We start from the raw sequence: 13,888 nt of genomic DNA on the forward strand, positions 1-13,888 counted from the left end.
TTCTAAGTCAACTTAATAATTGTTTACACTACTAACATTCCATCCTGATATATGAAATACTATAGAACAGTAATAGAATAATATAGAATTTCATACCTCTTTTAAGAAAATTCTCCATATAATAATTTAACATATGGAGCTCAGTTGATATTGTTGGTTAAAGGTATGAGTGATAATCCAATAGATCTATTTTTATCTATTAGATTAGGAATTACTTTCATTCCATGTTTAATGGGAAATTCATATTTACTTGTATTTGATACTTTAGAATTGATGTTTTATAAAAGTACTTTTTTAAAGCCTGACCAGAATTTTACCCTACTTGTATTTAAAGAAGAAAGAACATTAAATTACACTCCCGAGTTTGCACACATAAAAATAGCATTTAATGTTATCAGAGAATATGGTATAACTATATAATCAAATAATAAAAAAAGTAGCACAAAGTTTCTTCCATCAATAACTTGAAATGTATTTAGCATTCTTATCATTAAATACTAATGGCTTAAATAATGCAAATAAAAGATCAAACTTACTAAAATATTTAAATCTAAATAAGGCACAAGTAGTAATTCTCCAGGAAACACATTTTAAGACTAATGATAGCTTTATTTGGAACCCTAAGGACTATGCAGTCTTAGCTCAATCCTCCTGTAGAACAAAGACAAAAGGAATATCAATTCTCTGGAAGAAAAACGTAATCACCAAAAATTATTTATAAATATGAAGACAAAGAAGGTCTACTAACATTTGTTATAATTAAATTTAATATAACAGAATATGGACCTTAGCTAATCTATATTGGTTCCCATGAATTAGAGCAGGAATGGTTAAAAAAACCCTAGATTTTATTTCCAACAATTATAAAGGAAATCTTATACTGGGAGAAGACTTTAATTGTAACTTAGTAGCTTCTGAAACCACCAAGAAGTCTTTTCGCATAGCAACTATTTCAAAATCCTTAAAAAGATGGATTGATTCATTTCATTTAATAGATACTTTTAAAGTAAAACATGATAAATCCTTATTATTTTCCCATAAAGACCATAGATTTAGAACACAAACCAGAATAGACAAATTATTCGTAGTTCAAGATTTACAAACAAAAATCCTAAACTTTTCAATAGTTCCATTACCCTTCTCAGATCATGACTCTCTGATAATGAAGCTCCAAATAGAGTTTAAACCTTTAATCCTCTCAACTAGAACTCTATCATATATCACGAAAATGAAAGAATTCAGACCCTGGATGTTGTCAGAACTACATATCATCATCTTCTTTCGGCTGTTCCCGTTAGGGGTCATCACAGTGGATCATCTGTTTCCATTTCTTCCTATCCTCTGCATCTTGCTCTGTCACACCAACCACCTGCATGTCCTCTCTCACTACATCCATAAACCTTATCTTAGGCCTTCCTCTTTTCCTTTTACCTGGTAGCTTCATCCTTAGCATCTTTTTCCCAATATACTCTGCATCCCTTCTCAGCACATGTCCAAACCAATGTAATCTTGCCTCTCTGGCTTTGTGTCCAAACCAGAGTTGTCAGAACTACAATTATTTATTGAAATCAATAATGCAACAGAAATCAGTAGAGTCATGGTTTGGGACTCATTCAAAGCATATTTATTTGGTAAGACCCTTAGCTGGTACAAAAACAAAGTCAGAGAGTGGGAATATGAATCATTAGACTTGCAAACCAGACTCTTGACAGCAAAATCTAAAAAAAATCAGAATTGTCCAGAAGTCAAAAAAGAAATAGAGGAATTAAATAAATAATATAATGAAATTCTAACACACAAAACTTGTCTAACCTTGGAAAAATTAAAAATAAACTCATTAACCACCTCCCCAAGATATCTACATATCTTATCTACAAGAATTAAAATACAATCTAACGCAAATAATTTGGTAGTATATATCATGAAAATAAAGGGAAAAAAGTATCAGATATAGGAGATATCCTTGAAGCATTTTGGTTCCATTATATGGAACACTTCAAAAAAGAAGATTTAGATACCAACCAAATAAACTTAGATACAAACCTTATCAATATAAAAAAATTCCCAAAAACTTAAAACTAGACCTACAAAAACCTATATCCTACAAAGAAATTGTTGACAAGATAAAATAAAGTAAATCTAACAAAGCTCCAGGGATAGATGGTATAATTACAGAAATTTACAAACTCTTCTCTTCAACAGTAATCTCCCTTTTTCATAAAACTTTGCTAAAAGTCCAGTCAGAAGTAAAAATATCACCCTCATGGAAATATTCTCTCATAACACCAATTCTAAAAGATAATAAACCATTAGATCTTTGCATCTCATACAGACCTATATCATTACTGAATAATGATTACAAAATATTCATGTCAATCCTAGCTAACAGAATGAAAATCCCACTTTCAACGACAATTAGTAATGATCAAACTGGATTTTTATATAACAGGCACACACATGATAATATTAAAAGGATACATAATCTTATAGATTATGTGAATAAAGAAGACAGAGAAACACTTGTAATCGTATTACACATAGAAAAAGCCTTTGATTTCCTCAGCTGGGAATATCTATTTAAAACTTTAGCATTGTTTGAATTTCCCCCTCCCTTCATCTTATTACTAAAAAACATATATATTAATAACTTAGCCTACATTAAATTAGGTCCTTTCACCTCAGGATCTATCCATATAATGAAAGGTACTAAACAAGGATGCCCCCTTTCTCCTATTTTATTTGCTTTGGCTATAGACATACTTGCAGAAATAATACGCAATGATCCAAGAATAAAAGGAATAGAAGTCTATGACCAGTACATATCTAAAATGATGCTTTTTGCTGATGATATTTTATTAACCCTATCAAATTCCAGAGAGTCATTAGGAGAGCTAGAAGAAGCAATGGATAAATTTGATAAGATTTCAAGTCTGCACTTTAATAGATCATAATCAAAATTTCTATTTTTAAATAAGAAAAAAGAGCTACAAGTTACAGATAAATCCATAATAGGAAAACAAGAACTTATGCTAAATTATTTAGGAATAGTGTTATGCAAAAATATAAAGGAAACAATATTAATAAATTATAAAAACATTATTGAATCAATAAAAATATATATAGAAAAATGGAACAAAATTATATTAACTTTTGAAGGCAGATTTCAATTAATAAAAATGGTCTTATTGCCAAAAATACTATATGTAGCATTAGCAATACAGTTAATTCCTGAAAGATGCATTCTTAAAGAAATAAACTCATGTTTAATAAAATTTTTATGGTATCCCAAAAACAATAGAGTAGCTCTAACTCATGACATTAGACCCTGGAAACAAGGAGGCTTGAACTTCCCAGAAATAGAAACATATATAAAAGCATCTGTGCTTAAAACTACAATAGACTGGATAAACCCACATTATTCTGCCAACTGGAAAGAGTTAACAATGGCTATATTAACAAATTAATTTAATCTGTTAAAAAAAATTAATAGTAGATAAATCAAACAAACCCTACTATGCATAAGTATACAATATAATATGGAGCAAAAAGATGAATGGAAGCTCCCAGCAGAGTAAACACCTCTTGGCTAGTGAATAAAGACAAGATGCAAATACTGAGTAAAAAACCTGAGAGGTGACCACGGAATGTGTTGAAAACCAGATTATTCTTGTCTCCAAGCAAAGATGATAGTCAAATAATCCAAACTAATAAATGCTGCTAAACGTAATAGCTTGATTAAAATAAAATGGGTTATTTTATTAAAGCATGCTTTTTACTCAGTATTTGCATACAATATAATATAACAAAACCTTCTAAAACAACACTGATTAATCATTACATCAATTCCTTTAGTAAACTTATCAATGCAAACATTGATCTAAAACTTTGGTTTGACCTTTCAACCCCATTTACCATCACTAAGAACTTTCCTCACAAAATATATAATGAAACAATAACCTCCGGAACAAAATGGATTCTTATGCTGGTTTCAATGTGTAAATAAATTACAAGTTTTAGATATACATATGATAAAAACTGCTTACAATATTCCAACACATGACTGGTTAACCTTACAAAGCATTCTAATGTACACTCAAGATTTATGCAGATTAATTAATAATTCCTCATTTAAAGATATTCCAAATCTAATAAGTTTTCTGTATGAATTTATATATAATAGTTGTGAAAAGAAAAATTCATTTCAAATCTATATAAAGAGTTAATAACATATAAAACAATTCCCAAACCATCATACTGGCAGTTCTTAACAAAAGGTCAGTCATTGCAGTTAACAGAAGAAATTAAAACTAATGTCTTACTATCAGTTAATTACACCTGCAATACACAGTACTGTAAATATTTAACTGGAAATACTTACATAGAGCATTTTTAACACCAGATCGAATTAAAAAGATGAGTACTACTACAAATGTTTTTTGCTGGAGGTGTGAAAAGTCAAATAAAGCAGACTGGATTCATATTTTTTATGAATGTAATACAATTAAATCATATTAGAATAGAATCAATCATTTTTTACAAGCTTCATTTAATTAAACCTTTACCTTAACTAAAGTATTGATTATACTAAATGTAAATGAAGGTCCCTACCTGAATAAGGCAAATATGTATTTGCTATGAACAATACTTGCTATATTTAGGAAATGTGTAACCAGAGGTGGAATTCAAATACACCCCCGACCTTGGAAGAATTCTACACTTTACTGAAGATAACTGCATCAATGGAAATAAAAATCAAAGAACTACGAATCTATCCCAGGCCATTGGTAAATTATCCTTGGAAGAAATTTAAATCTTTTTGGACATTCTGCAATAATTAATATTATATCTCTGATCTAAATAGATATGTTAATTCTATATTTAATAACATACAGTGTATATATTGAAAGTCAGGCTATTGTAAATATTGTATATATGTTTAAAATGATATTTAAAAATATTATGCAAATGTTATTTTAATTGAAAATAAAAAAAATATTTGAGGAAAAAAAGATGTGCAACTGTTTTCAATTCAGTTTTACATAACCTACATTTGTCTGTTTTTCCCACATGTTCAATGAAAGTCCATTCATTAAACCAATCAGTAAACCAATGTACAAAAAGTCCACTATCTTGGGCCTCCCATATTAACATTTCATATTTTGGTTTAAATTCATCTATCCTTAGCCATTCCTGTATTTGATCCTGGTCAACATGAGGTGATTCCAAAAGTTTTCTATACTTGCAACTATATTTATGCATTTTCCACATTTCTTGCCTTCTCACCTGATCCTTTATCTTATATGCTTTTGTTTTTTGGCACATTCAGCTGCTGTCTGATTTTTTTATCTACTTTTGGTTTGATTTACATTCCTGCTTGATGCCAATATGCTTCTGCTAGATTAAGCAGAGAAGTCATCTTAGATTTATTCTCCTCGTGTTTCAAAGCTTTCACTATGTTTGGGTCTTGTGAGGTTAACAGATATATATGCAGTCCTATGATTGCAGATCTATACATGTAATCAATTTCAAGGAGGCCCATACCTCCTTCAGAATGGGGAATATATAATTTTGGTATACACTCATCAGTTCCCAAATATTTATACACTCCCTCTTGCTCAGGATCTTTTATATCACATTCCTGATCCAAACTGATGTTTTCTTGGTGCTGCAGCTTTCCTGTTTTAAAGGTTGTTTTTGCACATTTATCACAACAAAATGACAGTCTTATCATATGAAAACATTTTGACAAGTTGTAGTTGTACTTTCAGTTCCTCATCTGATGAGCTATACAATTTTAAATCATCCACAAAAAGAAGATGAGAAGTCTTTATACTTTGTTGTCCTGTTAAATAGACAGCTTAATGGGTTAAGGGCAAGACAAAAGAGCAACGGTGATAAAGAGTCACCCTGGAATATCTCCCTTTGAATTTTTTTCCCTGGAATAATAATTTGTCCTTTATCGTGACTTAACTGCAAAGTGGTTTGCCACTATTTCATGGCCGCTGCAAAGTAATCGATCAGTGTAAGATGTATCTTATACATATTTTTAAGCATCCTTTTATCCATGAATTTGGGATAATGGCAAATGCTTTTTTGTAGTCAGTTCATGCCATATTTAGATTCTTCCCCTATTTACAGTTCTCCACAATGACTTTATTTAGCAACAAATGATCCTTTGTTCCATATGACTTTTTTTTGTTCTATTGCCATGACTGAGTTTTCTTCTAAATGACTATAAACTCTGTTGGCATCAATTGCAGTGTATAGTTAATTCATTGTCTGAAGGCAAATTATTGGTCTATAATTACTAGGGTAGCTTGCAGGTTCAATGTTAAGTAGGAGTATTGTTTTTCCTGTTGTTAACCTGGTTGGTGTCTGTTCAGGGTGTGCATACAAATAGCTCTTACTTATATCTAAATCTTCATGTAAAGATGTTAATACTTTTAAGAAGTTAGGTACTGTATCTGGCCTGGGGCTTTCCATTTAGAGGCTTTTTTTTAATCTGTCTGGCTGTTATTTCATCCCATTTCATATCCTGTACATATGAGCTTCTAATTCAGTCTTTTACTTCTTCTGTCCCTTTAGCATCTTTGTTATGTTCCACAGGATCTTCATAGATATGTCTCGAAAATGTCTCTATTTCTTCTTTTTTTGGTGGTGTTTCAATTCCTTTTGCCTTGTTTCCCATTTCTCTATAAAACTTTTCTGGGTCATCATTAAATTGCTTATTTTGTACTTTTCCTTTATATTTATCTGTATATCTTCTAATTTTGTTCTGCCTGTGTTGATATTTTTAGTTTATTATTTGCAATAGTGCACAATAGATCCCGGTAATTCCTGATACTGTGCATCGCTTTTATCATTTCTATCTTTCTGAGCATTTTTGTTGATCTGTTCCTTCTTCTGTACTCTTCTAACAGTGACACTTCTTGTCTTAATTGCTTTTCTGTTTTCTCTATTCGATACTTCCATAATGGCATTTTTTTTTCTCGCCTTCCTTTCCCTTACTACACTGGGTTTTTGTGGTAAGACTTTAACTGTTATTAATTTAACTGCGCAGCATATATCCTATTTAATTCTGTTATATTTATACTCAAACTTTTTGATGTTAATGTGGCTACTACCAGGTTAGGAGACTGAATTTGTACTTAAAACTTAGACTTACTGCTCTGTCTACCTGGTTGGACTAAAAAAATATGGCTGACACGAACTGTAGATTTGAGCGCTTTCGTTCGCAGCTTTATTGATGCTACATTGAACTTCTTCAGAAATCTACTCATACAGCATTCATAGTTAGTATATATAGTGCTAGGCTTGTGAGCCTTGGTCACATGGGGGTGTGTTTGAGGTTGAAGTTCTCACATTGCTTTAAACTGAGACATGCTAACACCTTTAACACATTTAGCACATTTAACACTTTTAAAACTTTTAACACTTTTAACACCTTTAACACCTTTAACATAGTGAGGTGGGAGGCCTCGCATTGCTTCTATCTGTTCCATTTCAACACACATTTAATGTTAAGACTGCCATTCAGCCCTGGGGGGATGTCTGCCCTTAAGTCTATCTGCCATTTCAGCTCCTGAACTTCCAGGTGGGTACTGGAGGTTTGTGTGAAAGAGTGGACTTGTTCAAGGACTAGGAATAGGAATGTTGGGAGGGAACGGCAGGAGAGTGAATGTCTGGTGAGAGCGTTGGTGGGGTCTTGCCTGCGGATTGCCTGCATGTGTTCCTTCATTCTGTCACTCAGTCTTCTGGTAGTCATTTCTATGTAGAATGCTACGCAGTGAGAGCATTTGCTCAGATATACTACATCGCTGCTGTTGCAGTTGTAGTGGTGTTTGAACCAAATGGGGGCGGTTCCGTTTGGGATGCTTATATTGGACCCGGTTAGAATGTACTCACAGCAATTGCAGTGTTTGCAAGGCCACGTGCCTTGTGGGGCTGTAGGGCTGCTGGTGTCTGCCTGACAACTTGGGCGGCATTCGAAGAGTGTTTTTAAGGAGAGGGTCCTTGTGTAGCAGAAGAAGGGAGCGGGTCCCAGTGTTTTTTTGAGATCTGGGTTGCTCACTATGATATCCCAGTTGTTAGTGAGGGTTTCTCTGATGGCTGTGCTGTCGTTGCTGATGGGGATGGGAAACTGTGGGTGGGGGGGTTGCTTTGGTTGGTGCAGCCTTCAAACCCATGGGTGAGAATGGGTTTGTGTCTGCTATGCCTGTGCAGAGTGACTTCCAGTGCCATTTTACTCACCAGTTCTTTGGGGTGGTTTCTGTCTGTGAACAGGTTTTGCAGCACTTTGGCCTGGGCTGCAAAGTCTGTTATATTGCATAAATTCTGTTATATTGCATGAATCTCTATGAACAGTCGTAATTACTGTATTCATATGTTTTATCAAACTTCTAACTTTTTGGGTTTTGTTGATTTTCTGTAGTCTGTTTCTTTCATTGATCTCAATATGTTTGTCCATCTCTATTAAATCAAGAAAATCTTCTCTTAGACAATTTTCTTCTAAACTGAGGGCACATTCTTTGTTATCCATTTCCTGTGGGCATTTATTTATTTATTAAGTCCGACTGGGCCAGAAACTCATTTTCAGTGGAGGCCCGGGGAGAAAAGCACCACAGAAATATAAGCAAAATACAATATTTAGATAGTACAATAGTATGCATACAGTAAGGTGCAGAATACACATCATCTAGCTAGCCTATACAAAGTAGTATTCAATACAGTTTTCTAGTAGATACAGGTTCAAAAAGAAAAACAAACAAGCGTTTCAGTGAAGATCACTATGAGAAAAAGAAAATTAGTATTGTGTACATATTAAATAATAGTTATGAGTAAATGAGATTTCTTTCTACATATATATATATATATATATATATATATATATATATATATATATATAGGGTTCCTATCAGCATTTCGAATACTGAAAACGCCAAATTTAATTTAATTGAACTGAAATGTTCAAAATTTCAGAAGAGCGAACTGACGGAACATTGATTTCTTTCCCATAGAAAGAAATTGGTGGGCCATCATCGGAGTTTGCTATTTCCTCCACTGTGGTGCGGTCTCGGAGTTGGTATATTTAAGTAGGGGTTGTGTGGGGAGCACAGCCCCCCATGTTGGAGGTGTGGGGGGTGAAGCCCCTCACTTCTGTCAGTGTTTAAAGTATTGAAAATGTTTTTTTTTTGTACGAATCGAACACCAATTTCTTTCTCTGGGAAAGAACTCGATGTTCCGTCAGTTCGCTTTTCTGACATTTCGAACATTTCAACTCAATTAAATTGCAGTCGGAGTTTTAAACATTGTGGAGGGGAGAAAATGGGGTAAGGAATGGACAGTGTGTTGAGAGAGCTATAGATATCTTGTCAGTCAGGTTTGGCACAGGAGGAATGCCAGTTCTTGGATAGATGTTCCAATAGTAGTTGTATGAAATTGGTACATACAGATGTATTTGAAGGGTGTGGGGTAGAGAGTTCCATAATTTGGCTATTTGATTTGAGAATAGGGCTTTACCGTGAGGGTTGTTAGCTTTGTTTACTGTGAGAACGTTTCTGTCTGCAGATCTTAGACTTCGTGGGCATGAGTAGGGAACAGCAAGTTCCTTGAGGGATGGGAAGTGTCAGGATGGAAGATGATACTGTGTGTGAATTTAAGTTGGTAGAGATGGAGAAGGTAAGGTAGTTCGAGCCAATTGACATGGGCTATTTTGTTGTAGCAAGTTTCCAATGTGGTTAAGTCTGATTTTTTTTAGTTGGTAAGGAGGTGGAAAGCATATAGGAGTGTAGAGAGGAGGAAGGTTCTGGATATGGCTAGTCTGGTATTGTCAGTGAGGACTGGCTTGCTTCTGTACAGTGAGCCAAGTTTGATATGAACTTTCTTAATTGTGATGGCTATGTGTTGGTCAAATCTGAGTTTGTTGTCGATTGTCACGCCAAAGAGTTCTGTATGCTCAACTGGTTGGATGACTGTGTTGTTTGCTTTGAGAATGGTGAAAGGAGGTGTGGTCGGTGATTGTTTGCTACTGGTAAATAGCATTGTGTGTCTTTTTGGGATTGAGGGTTAGATGTGATTTACTTAGATATGTTTCAATAGCATTAAAAGCTTGTTGGGCTAATATTTGGAGGTGTGGTAAGGTATCTGCTGAGCAGTTTAAAGTTGAATTATCCACATATTGAACTACTTTAGCATGTGTTGTGGATGACGCTAGATCATTAGAGAAAATGGTGAAAAAGAAGAGGTGCTAGTGTGGACCCTTGAGAGACTCCAACCGAGACAGGCAAAAGTGGTGAGAGTTCAGATTTCCATCATACTGCTTGCTGTGTGTTAGAAGGATCGCTTAAGAACTAGGAGAGGGAAGTCTTTGATAGGTTTAGTGAGGCAAGTGTACAAAGAATTATCTGATGGGAGACAGTGTTGAACGTTTTTGACATGTCGAGGAAGATTGATGCTACTTGCTGGTTTGAATTTCTCAGTTGGTTGATGGTGTTACAGAAATTAATTAGGGCTGTGGTGGTGCTGTGTTTTGGTCTGAAACCATGTTAGGATGGAGAGATAAGGTTGTGAGATAACAGGTATTGTAGTAATTGAGTAATTTTGACACAGGGGGAAAGGATGGTTATGGGTCTGTAATTGTTTAATTCTGTTAATGCTCCTCCTTTATGTAGAGGGGGTGCTATAGGAAATTTTCCACAATTTTGGGACATATTGTTCTGCTATAGACCTATTTACCAGAATGGAGAAAGGCAGAGCTATGGCATCAGCTCAAACTGTGAGGTACTCATTAGGGAGTTGGTGAACTGCTAAGGAAAAAGGATTCAGTTTTTTCAGCATTGTTCTTATGGTGTTACTCAGGGCAGGTCTGAGGTCAAATGAGTTGTTGTTAGTTTCCACATGAGGTGGAAGAGATGGTGGGGTGGATATGCTCACTGTAACTAAGGAGAAGGTGGTGTTTATAAAGTAGGTGTTGATTTGTGAGGCAATACTCGCGCTTTGGTTATTGGTTGTTGGTTCTGGGGTTGTAGCTTTACCTTGGTGGAGGAGAGATTTAATTGCTTGCCAGAACATTTTGGGATTGTTTTCACATTTGTTTTGCACATACGTGTAATATGTTTTTTTGTCTAGTTTGAGTTGTTTTTTTGTTTGATTGTGGAGCTGCTGGCATGCTAGCAGAGTTTTATTGTTTTTGTTTTCTGTTATTGAAACCAGGTTTTGTCCCTTAGTTTTTGAAGTCTAATGGTTTCTTTTGATTTCCAGTGCAATCTCTTATTTTTAACAAGACATGTATGAGTTGATGCTAAGATATTTAGAATAGCTAGAAATGTGTCATTGAAGTATGTTATGGCCTGGTCAAGTTGGAGATGATGGAGTGGTGTCCACTTGCATTTATTGGGCATGTCCAAAAATGTTTCGTTGGTGAAGTTTTTGGCATTTCGTATGACTTTGTAAACTATGGTTCTGGGTGGGTTGAGCTGATGATGGATTAAGTAGGTAGGTCTATGGTCACTTAAATTATTTGGAAGGTATCCGGAGAGATAGTTGTGGGTGGTACTGTTAATAAGTAACCAGTCTAAGATAGATTCCTTTTTGGTATGTTTATCTATTTGAGTAGGAAACTGGATTGTTTGGGAGAAACCATGTAGATTTATGAAGGTGGAGGAGTTATCAGTACAAGTATTCAAGTCTAAGTTGAAGTTGCCTATGACAATGGTTTCATGGGTGTAGGTTGAGGCTGTCCAGGCTATGGGTTCCTCAATGGCAGTGGAGGTATTGTTGGGGGGTACACAAATGGTAATATTTTTCTTTGGGTTGATTCTGAGCCGTGTTACTAGGACTTCAAAGTTGTTATCATAAGGGTATTTGATGTGTAGGCAGTCTATGCTTAGGTATCTTTGCAGAACATTGCAACCCCATCACCCTTCTTCCTGATCATGTCTAGCCTGTGTATGCTATAACCTTGTGGGAGTATGTCTGGGTCTCTTGTATGGGGTTTTAGCCAAGTTTCTGTTGCTATAAGAATGTCTGGTGAGTATTGTGCAATGACTGGATGAAAGTCTGTGATTTTGTTAACTAGGCTTCTAAGGTTCATGTTAAGAATGAGAAAGTCTGTAGTTTTAATGTGAGGAAGGGGTGGAATGGTGGTCATGATGGTATGTTGTACAGCATGTGGCCTGGGATTGGGGTGTATAGCACCACTATGGAGAATCTATGACAATATACATACATATTTGTGTGACAATTTGGAGAGTATGTGAAGGTGTTTGCTGAAGTGGTTAGTGGTATTGCTGACAACCACACGTTTGAAGTTGAAGTATGTAATAGGTGTGTGATTGTAGAGTTGGGAGGAGATGGCAAGGTAGGAGAGTGAGGAGTAGATGGTATTAGTATAATATAGTGTGGGGCTATGGACATGTTGTATCTGTAGGTGACTGTAGGATGTTAGATAGCATGCAGATAGCAGTGGGGTATAGAGTGTGGGCAGGAGAAAGACCCTGGTGTGTATTCCTTTTAAATGTTAGGATATCCGGATGGTGTTATGACAACGTGGGGACAGAGGGGGTGTTGGTGTAGTGTGGTGCGAGTGGAGTGATTAAGGACAGTTACAGTTAAGTTGTGTGAGGAGAGGGAGGAGTGTTATAAATAGTGTGATTGGTTAATTGAGGTGTGACTGGCCGATGGAGGGTGATTCTTGATTGGAGGAAGTAAGGGGAGTGGTTAGTGTTGGTATAAGTCTAGGTGATGTAGGAGTGGGTGGGAATGGGGTTAGGGTAGGAGAGCAAGTGGGCCCAAGCATAGCGAGGGCAAACAGAGTGGGCTGGCCTCCTCAAAGCAGAGTGCAAAGAAAAACAATCAGTATGAGAAGTGGAAGCCTTGGAGCAGTAAGGTAAGTGAAAGCAAGGAAGATGTAGAGGCAGAAAGGTAGGAGTGTGAGCAGATAGTTGCAAAAGCACTACTTTTATGGCCTTGGTGTGTAAGTAAATCAAGGGAAGGCAAATCTGTCTGGTGACAACATACACCAAGTAAATGGTACTAGCCTTACTTTAAAAAAAATCAGTGGGGAGGCAGATTTATTTGGGACAAGATACAGCAAGTATCTTGTTAGTTATGTCACCTGCTGGTAAGAGATGAAGCTATAGTTGCCTGGGGTGGGGGTGGAGGAGTCCTTGCAGGGGTGCACACCAGCCAAAACAATATTTAAAAAATAACTAGCAAAAGTAAGAAATTTGCTATAAAAAGAAATGTAAATAACCAGTCACAATGTTTAAAACATAACTATTAAAGACCAAATCTGCTAATAACAAGAACTGTAAACATTCAGTCACCTATGCAGACTTGTCTGGTAGGCATCCTTATTAAAAATTGTTATTCATGGCTGGCAATAACTGTATGTTTTTATTTGGCAATGTTGCAGTTGCTGGGGGGGGTCCTAGCTGCGATGATACAGGTAGACCAAGTGTGCTATGCAGACTTGTCTGGTAGGTATCCTTATTTAAAAAGTGTTATTCTTGGTTTGCAGTAACTGTAGGGAGAAACCGGACCATAGCAGTGGTTTTATGTGGCAATGTTGCAGTCGCTGGGAGGGACCCGAGCTGCGATGATACAGGCAGACCAAGTGTGCTATGCAGACTTATCTGGTAGGTATCCTTAATAAAAAGTGTTACTTTTAGCTTGCAATAACTGTAGGGACAAACCAGACTGTAGCAGTGGTTTTATTTCTATTCTATAGAAAGTTCCAGAGCATTTTACTGTTCCAAATTCTCTTCGGTTTCAGCCTGCGTCATCCATTGCTCTATCATATGGGAACTCACTGGCCTATCACTCCATGACATTGACAGTGTATGAGTTGCCACAGTTTCCTGTCCCTTCACTTGCTCTGCAACTCCAA

This window comes from Protopterus annectens, chromosome 8.part1, assembly GCF_019279795.1.
Source record: "Protopterus annectens isolate FY-2018-M chromosome 8.part1, PAN1.0, whole genome shotgun sequence".
Lineage (NCBI taxonomy): Eukaryota > Metazoa > Chordata > Ceratodontiformes > Protopteridae > Protopterus > Protopterus annectens.